This window comes from Bos mutus, chromosome 13 (genome assembly GCF_027580195.1).
Source record: "Bos mutus isolate GX-2022 chromosome 13, NWIPB_WYAK_1.1, whole genome shotgun sequence".
NCBI lineage: Eukaryota > Metazoa > Chordata > Mammalia > Artiodactyla > Bovidae > Bos > Bos mutus.
Genome location: NC_091629.1, coordinates 38211841 through 38217840, shown reverse-complemented (window position 1 = coordinate 38217840; position 6000 = coordinate 38211841). Strand labels below are relative to the sequence as shown.

The 6000-nt window shown below is 52.7% G+C and overlaps 1 protein-coding gene across 1 annotated transcript in view; it reads left to right on the top strand.

Moving 5' to 3' along the window:
* The first annotated feature begins 4044 nt into the window (after window positions 1–4044).
* Window positions 4045–6000, top strand: part of MYT1 (myelin transcription factor 1) — a 41610-nt gene continuing 39654 nt past the window's right edge. The window contains exon 1 of the mRNA XM_005908552.2: window positions 4045–4137. The gene's annotated coding sequence lies outside the window, so the exon portion shown is untranslated. The remainder of the gene's footprint in view (window positions 4138–6000) is intronic.

Sequence of the window (6000 nt, the reverse complement as noted above, 5' to 3'; positions counted from 1 at the left end):
ACATTTTTTTCTTTTGTTGCTTGTGATTTCTGTGTTGTAGTAAAGAAACCACTCCTGACGCAAAGTCAGGAAGATTTACTCCTGTGCTTTCCAAGAGTATTAACTGGGATGTTTAGATCTCTGATCTATTATGTGAATTTCTACGTATGATATGAGTTGGGTCCAACTTTATTATTCTGGCTTTTCTATGTCCCGTCATCTGCCATATCAATTTTAGAATTAGCTTATCAATTTTTGGACACAAATGAAACAGCCTGAGAGGCCAAAAGTGGTCAGATAGTGGTGAAATTCAGAAAATAACAGGCAGAATTCTGGGCCAGGACTAGGAGCCAAAGACTGAGAGCAGGGAGGGGAGGAGTCAGAGGGGGAGGTGATAGGTGGCCAGCCAAGCAGAGGGAGGAGAGGCTGGGGATGGGGCGGGGGCACCCCGGGGGAGGAAGGAGGAACTGGGTGTGGGCGCAGGATGGGCAGGTGACCAGGACTTTACGGAGACCTTCCAAGGGTGCTGCTTTGGTGGAGGGCTGTGAGCTGGCGTGGGGAGTGGGGCCAGAGTCAGATCGCCGGGGGTCACTTAAGAGATCAGATTGTGAAGGGTGTGGAGATGTGGAGCCCGGGGTCTGGGGTGTGGAATCCAGACAGATTGAGCTCTGTGAATGTGGATGCCTCAAGCTTGTTGAAGAGTTGAGAAGCCCCAGGGAAGGGCCAATTAGGGGGATGAGCAAACATTTGAGAGGAAGACAGGCTTTGGTTGCTACTCCGAGGACACTTGTTTATGAAAAAAAGATTTTTTTGTTAACTATTTGTTGATTGCTTGGTTGGTTGTGTCAGGTCTCAGGCGCAGCACGAAGGGTCCTGTTGTGTCACAGGGATCTGCTCTGGTGCATGGACCCTAGTTGTGGCGTGCTGGCTGAGCCGGCTGAGTTGCTCTGTGGCATGTGCAATCTTAGTTCCCTGACCAGGGATTGAACCTGTGTCCCCTGCACTGCATGGTACATCCTTAACCCCTGGACCACCAGGGATGTCCCTGAGGACACTTTAATTGGCAGTGGGAAGAAGAGCCTGTCAAGCCTGGGGGGAGAGGTGGGCTCAGCCAGGATGGGACAGAGTGGGGAGAGAGGAAGGCAGGGGCTCAGGGTCTGACTGGTCCCACCCGTGAGAGCATGGGAGAGCCAAGATGTGGGCTCCCTCCAAGCAAAGATGCTCCCCCTTTGCTTGTTGGATGAGAGGCAAGTCACCAGAGACATAGAATCTAGTGAAGACCCTGAAGACATCTCGACAGGAGTTTCTCGTGAGCCCACAGGGTCTCTATTTCCAGAGCTAGACAGTCCGCATGCCAAAGTGGCACGTGCTGGGGATGCCTGATCCAACCCTGATTGGCCCTGAGCATGGGCGTCCTTTGGGACTCTGGCCCCAGGAGGGAGATGCCCTGCTTTGCAGCTCTGATGAGGCTGCTCATGGGCCCTGGTGGCTTTTCTGAGCTTGTCTGTCTGCCAGAATCCTGTAAAACTGAGTTAGGTGGGGTCAGATGCTGGGACAACATGGAGCAGGTGGTCCTGAAGGGACATCACGGCCAAGGCCGCTGTCCTTGCCACACGCTCCCATGCGGCCCCTTTGCTCTGTGTGTCTGGGAGCCGGGGTTCAGAACTCACTAGAGACCTCCTAGCCCGAAGCAAGGGGTCTTAAAGAAAACCCTCCTCACTGCTGACTCCTGATAACGAGGGCAGAGTCAGCCCTCCTCGAGGTCCCTGTGTGTCTGGCGCTGTAAGTCTCCGATGGCTCTTCCTCCCACCCTGTGATGGAGACGGTGGCTAGCAGGGCAGGTGCAGGCGTGGGGGCTGCCTCCATGGGCTAAATGTCCGCCAGCAGCACGACTGCTGGACGGGGCACCCGGCTGGCACCCCCTGTTGTGTGCAGGGCCCTCCTTTGGCCTGGGGACTCTGCCATAGTCTGGGCTTGGTGGGGGGACATCAAGTGCCACCTCTATGGCAGCCGGGGTGGACTGTGTCTTTGTTCTACTCCACGTGTCTGTACACGAGGGGTCTGGTCTGTGGTGGGGACATATGTGGGCCCAGTGGGAGACCAAGAGGGCCCCTGGTTTCTCCCAGCAAAGGAGAAGCACTGTCACATTTTACTGTAGTGACTGTGGTTTGCTATCAAAAGATTCCCAGGAAAAGGAAGGATTGATTGAAGGACTCCGTCAATCATGGATCCTTGTGACATAGTTCTGCTCTTGTGTTGTGTGCCTCCTGCAAATGTCTTCTGCATCCTGGGGGCAGTGCTGTTGTGAGGGAGTGGTGCTGGGGCAGGTGTCCTCAAGGCCCTTGTGTGAGGCCTGAGCAGGTGTGGGGCTGTGGACACGTGACAGACCACAGGGAATGTGGGTGAGGGGGAGAATTCCCTCAACAGGGCTTCTCCCGGGGAGAGAGCAAAGAGGCCCCTGTGAGCAAGCAGAACACAGAGGGCCCTTGGCACAGACTTGGCTCTTAAACTTCTGGGCTTCTCTGAGGTTGGAGCGCTTTTCAGACACGTGCTGAGAGTCTATAAGGAGAGAACCATCCCTTTCAAAAATCTCAGGTTGCCCCTTCCCTCCAATTCCCATGGAGGCCTGCCAGGGTTAACCACTGTTTACATATGTCACCATGACGAGGAATTTCACCAGAGCCTCGCAGATCAGCCCAGGGTGCGGGCCTCTCATGGGAGGCACATGTGGAAAGGGAACCCCACTTGTGGCTGGGGATTCTGGCCTCTGTTGTCACTCTGTCACGAGGGGCAGGGTCCTCGTCCCTGTCTTCAAGTGTGGCATGTGCCCCATGACCTGAGCCATCCTTGTTGACTCATCTCCCGAGTTTCCTCCCTTCCCTCCCCTTTGACAGGGACTATCTGCTCCCTCCTCACCACCCTCGATGTTTGCCGCACACCTCTTAGGGATCCAGGGCCCTAGGCAACTCCTGCCACGGTGTGGGTGAGCCTGTTTCCTCTCGCTGTCTGCTGACGACCACAAGGTACCTGGCCCAAGATGTCCGGTTCCCAGCTCTCAGGCCGAGTTCAGTGCTCGCCTGTTCAGGGTGAGTTCAGGGCCCTGCAGGTGACCCACAGCTCAGTGAGGGTGAGGCATGCAGTAGGCACACACAGCAGGTGGTTTAACCCATTCCTCTGAAGGTGATGCATTAGGCTGTTTGCCAACCCATCTGCCTCCCTCTGTTTGTGCTACTGGAGTCACAGGAGGCCCTTTAATAGATGGAGGCATTTCCAGACAAGAGGACACTGTGGCCGTAGCCACAGGGCTGCCCGGGACAGGACCAGTGAAGTTAGAGGAAAATAGTGTTCGGGAATGCACGTCGAAAATGTGAGAAGAAAGATGAGGGGTGTGACAGCACCAAGCCTGACCTGCCTTCAGCAGATCCAAACTCACCTCCAAGGAGAAGAAAAACGCAGGAACATTCATTTCCTGTTTTTATTGTTGGTTACTTCGTGACCTTCCTTTGAAAGCTGCTGTTGTAGAAAGCTGGTTGTCATGGAAACAGGGAGTGCCGTTCAGGGAATAGGTACACAATGCATTTCTTTGTCCGGTCCAGATGATGCTTTAGCCTCTGCTTTGACGTGTGAATTTATGTGAGGAATTAAATATTAACTGGAGGTACTGCCCTAGAGAGAGGCAGACAGAAGGAGAGGAAGGATGCTGGCCACCTGGGCAAAGCAGAGGCAAAGCTTTGGGCCTCACCTGACTGGCACTAGCCCCCTGTTCGGAGTGGCCATGTTAGAGGAAATGTGCCCCCACTCCCCAACATGCCCCATAAAATAGTGCCACAGCCTATTTGATGATGATTCTGGGTGTGGGCACTAGAAGCCTCTGAGGAATGTCCCAAACAGAGAGTGATTTTCCCCAAAGAGCTCCTGTCTTTTGTCCCTGAAGCAGCCATGGGGCTGTGACCTTGGGTGTCTTTTCGGTACAAGTGCTGTGTACAAGAGTGGGCCCAGTTTCTCTATTTCTCCCCTTGAGCTGGCGTTCATTAGGTTTTCTTTTTCTGACTCTCAGAAAATGAGTTCCGGGGTGAGCTTCTGAGCCAGAGGTGGACACACGGAGACAAGGCCGACAACTGTAGGACCCCGAGACTCTTCCTGGGCGGACGTGGCAAGGTAAGGCACTAGGAGGGCAGCCCCAGGGTCTGGGCCCCTGGGTCTTGGCAAGAGTCCTTCTAACTCCTCGGCGTGGAGTGTGGAGGCGACTTTTGGTCTAGTTGTTATCAGTCCAGCTTAGGCAAAGAGTAAGTGGGGGCTAGGACCATCGATGATTTGGACACTTTAACATTAAAGGAAGACAGGTGACTCCGAGTAGGCTAAAACTAAAATGTGACGGCAGGTCCCGTCTGCCAAGTCTCTGCCCTGAGGCCCCATCACATGCGGCTCCCCAGGCACACACTCCCTGCTCTCTGCTCTCCCTGGGCAGCCTTCGCCGCAGGAACTCCTGAGGTCTGCTGGCTTGGTTTACTGCCATCTTCCAAAATGGGGCCTGTGGTGCCCTGCTCATACCTGCCTGGATCTGGCTGGTGGAGGTGGCCCGGAGTCTCCACTTCCCAGTGGTGCTCCAAGCCCAAATATCCCATGCTCTTACAGCTGCACCAAGCCTGTAATTCTGGATGTCCTCACTCCCCATGACATGCTCTGGCAAAGCCAGGTCCCCAGGCTCAGGTGACCCTCAAAGATGGAAGTGGGGTGACAACAGGCTTGGTGGGCATCCCTTCCCAGATCTCAGATTCTGACTTCTCGTATACTCTGACATGAACACACTCTCCATCAGGGATCCAAGCCATGACCCAGAGCATGGCCACCAAGAAGTGGCGGTCCAGAGTACAGACGGGCAGGGCTGTGAAGTTTGAAGTGGCAACCTCTTTTGAGGGTGCTTGTATTTTTTCTCTTAAAGCCCAACACTTTCCTCCTGAATCTGGGGACTGAAATGTACAGGGATGGGTCTGTCCTCGCATTGCCTCAGGCTCCTCCACTCACACTTTTATCCCTGTGTGACCATCAGTGCTTTGCTGAGCCATGTTTGAGTCTGGTGCAAAAGGAAAAGCCAGGAATGCCGGCGCAGTCTTTATTTAAATCGTTGTTCTTTTGTTCCTCGTGGAACATTTGCATTGATTTAGATGTTCTAATAAACACATAAATAATTTTCCTAAATAGATATTTTAAAAAGCAAATGTTTTTAGAAACTATCACAGGCATTTATGTTCACCAATCTACAGAATATTAATTTAGAAGACATCATAATTGGTTACTTTCTCAGTTTTCACTAGAAATTAAGGTTTTTAAGAGTTGAGGACTCTATAATTTAAATATGTAATTAGGGAAGAATTTCAGTATATAGTAGGAAAGTAGGATGTGTGTTTTCAATGAACAAGGTATGAGGAATGGAATTGCATTTTATTAGGGGAAAAGATGGAGAAGGCACTGGCGACCCCCTCCAGTACTCTTGCCTGGAAAATCCCATGAATGGAGGAGCCTGGTAGGCTACAGTCCATGGGGTCACGAAGAGTCAGACACGACTGAGCGACTTCACTTTCACTTTTCAGTTTCATGCATTGGAGAAGGAAATGGCAACCCACTCCAGTGTTCTTGCCTGGAGAATCCCAGGGACGGCGGAGCCTGGTGGGCTGCCATCTATGGGGTCGCACAGAGTCGGACACGACTGAAGTGACTTAGCAGCAGCAGTAGCGGCGGATGTTCTAAAATGCTGCATTAAATTGTTATCTAACTTGATCACTTAGTTTTGTTTTCCCCTTAAGTTTGCATCTGACTGAGAGCGGCACTCACCTCACCCATCCAGCCCCAAGCATTCAGACATCACATGACCAAGAAGCTCCTCGATTTGAGGCCAGGGGCTCTGGGTGCTTTGTCTCCACAGTGGTTGGTGCTGTGGATGTGATGGGTAGGAAGGCTGCACTTGCCTATGGCTCAGTGTGACAAGATTGCAGGGTGTGGGACCTGCTGGGAAAAAGCTCA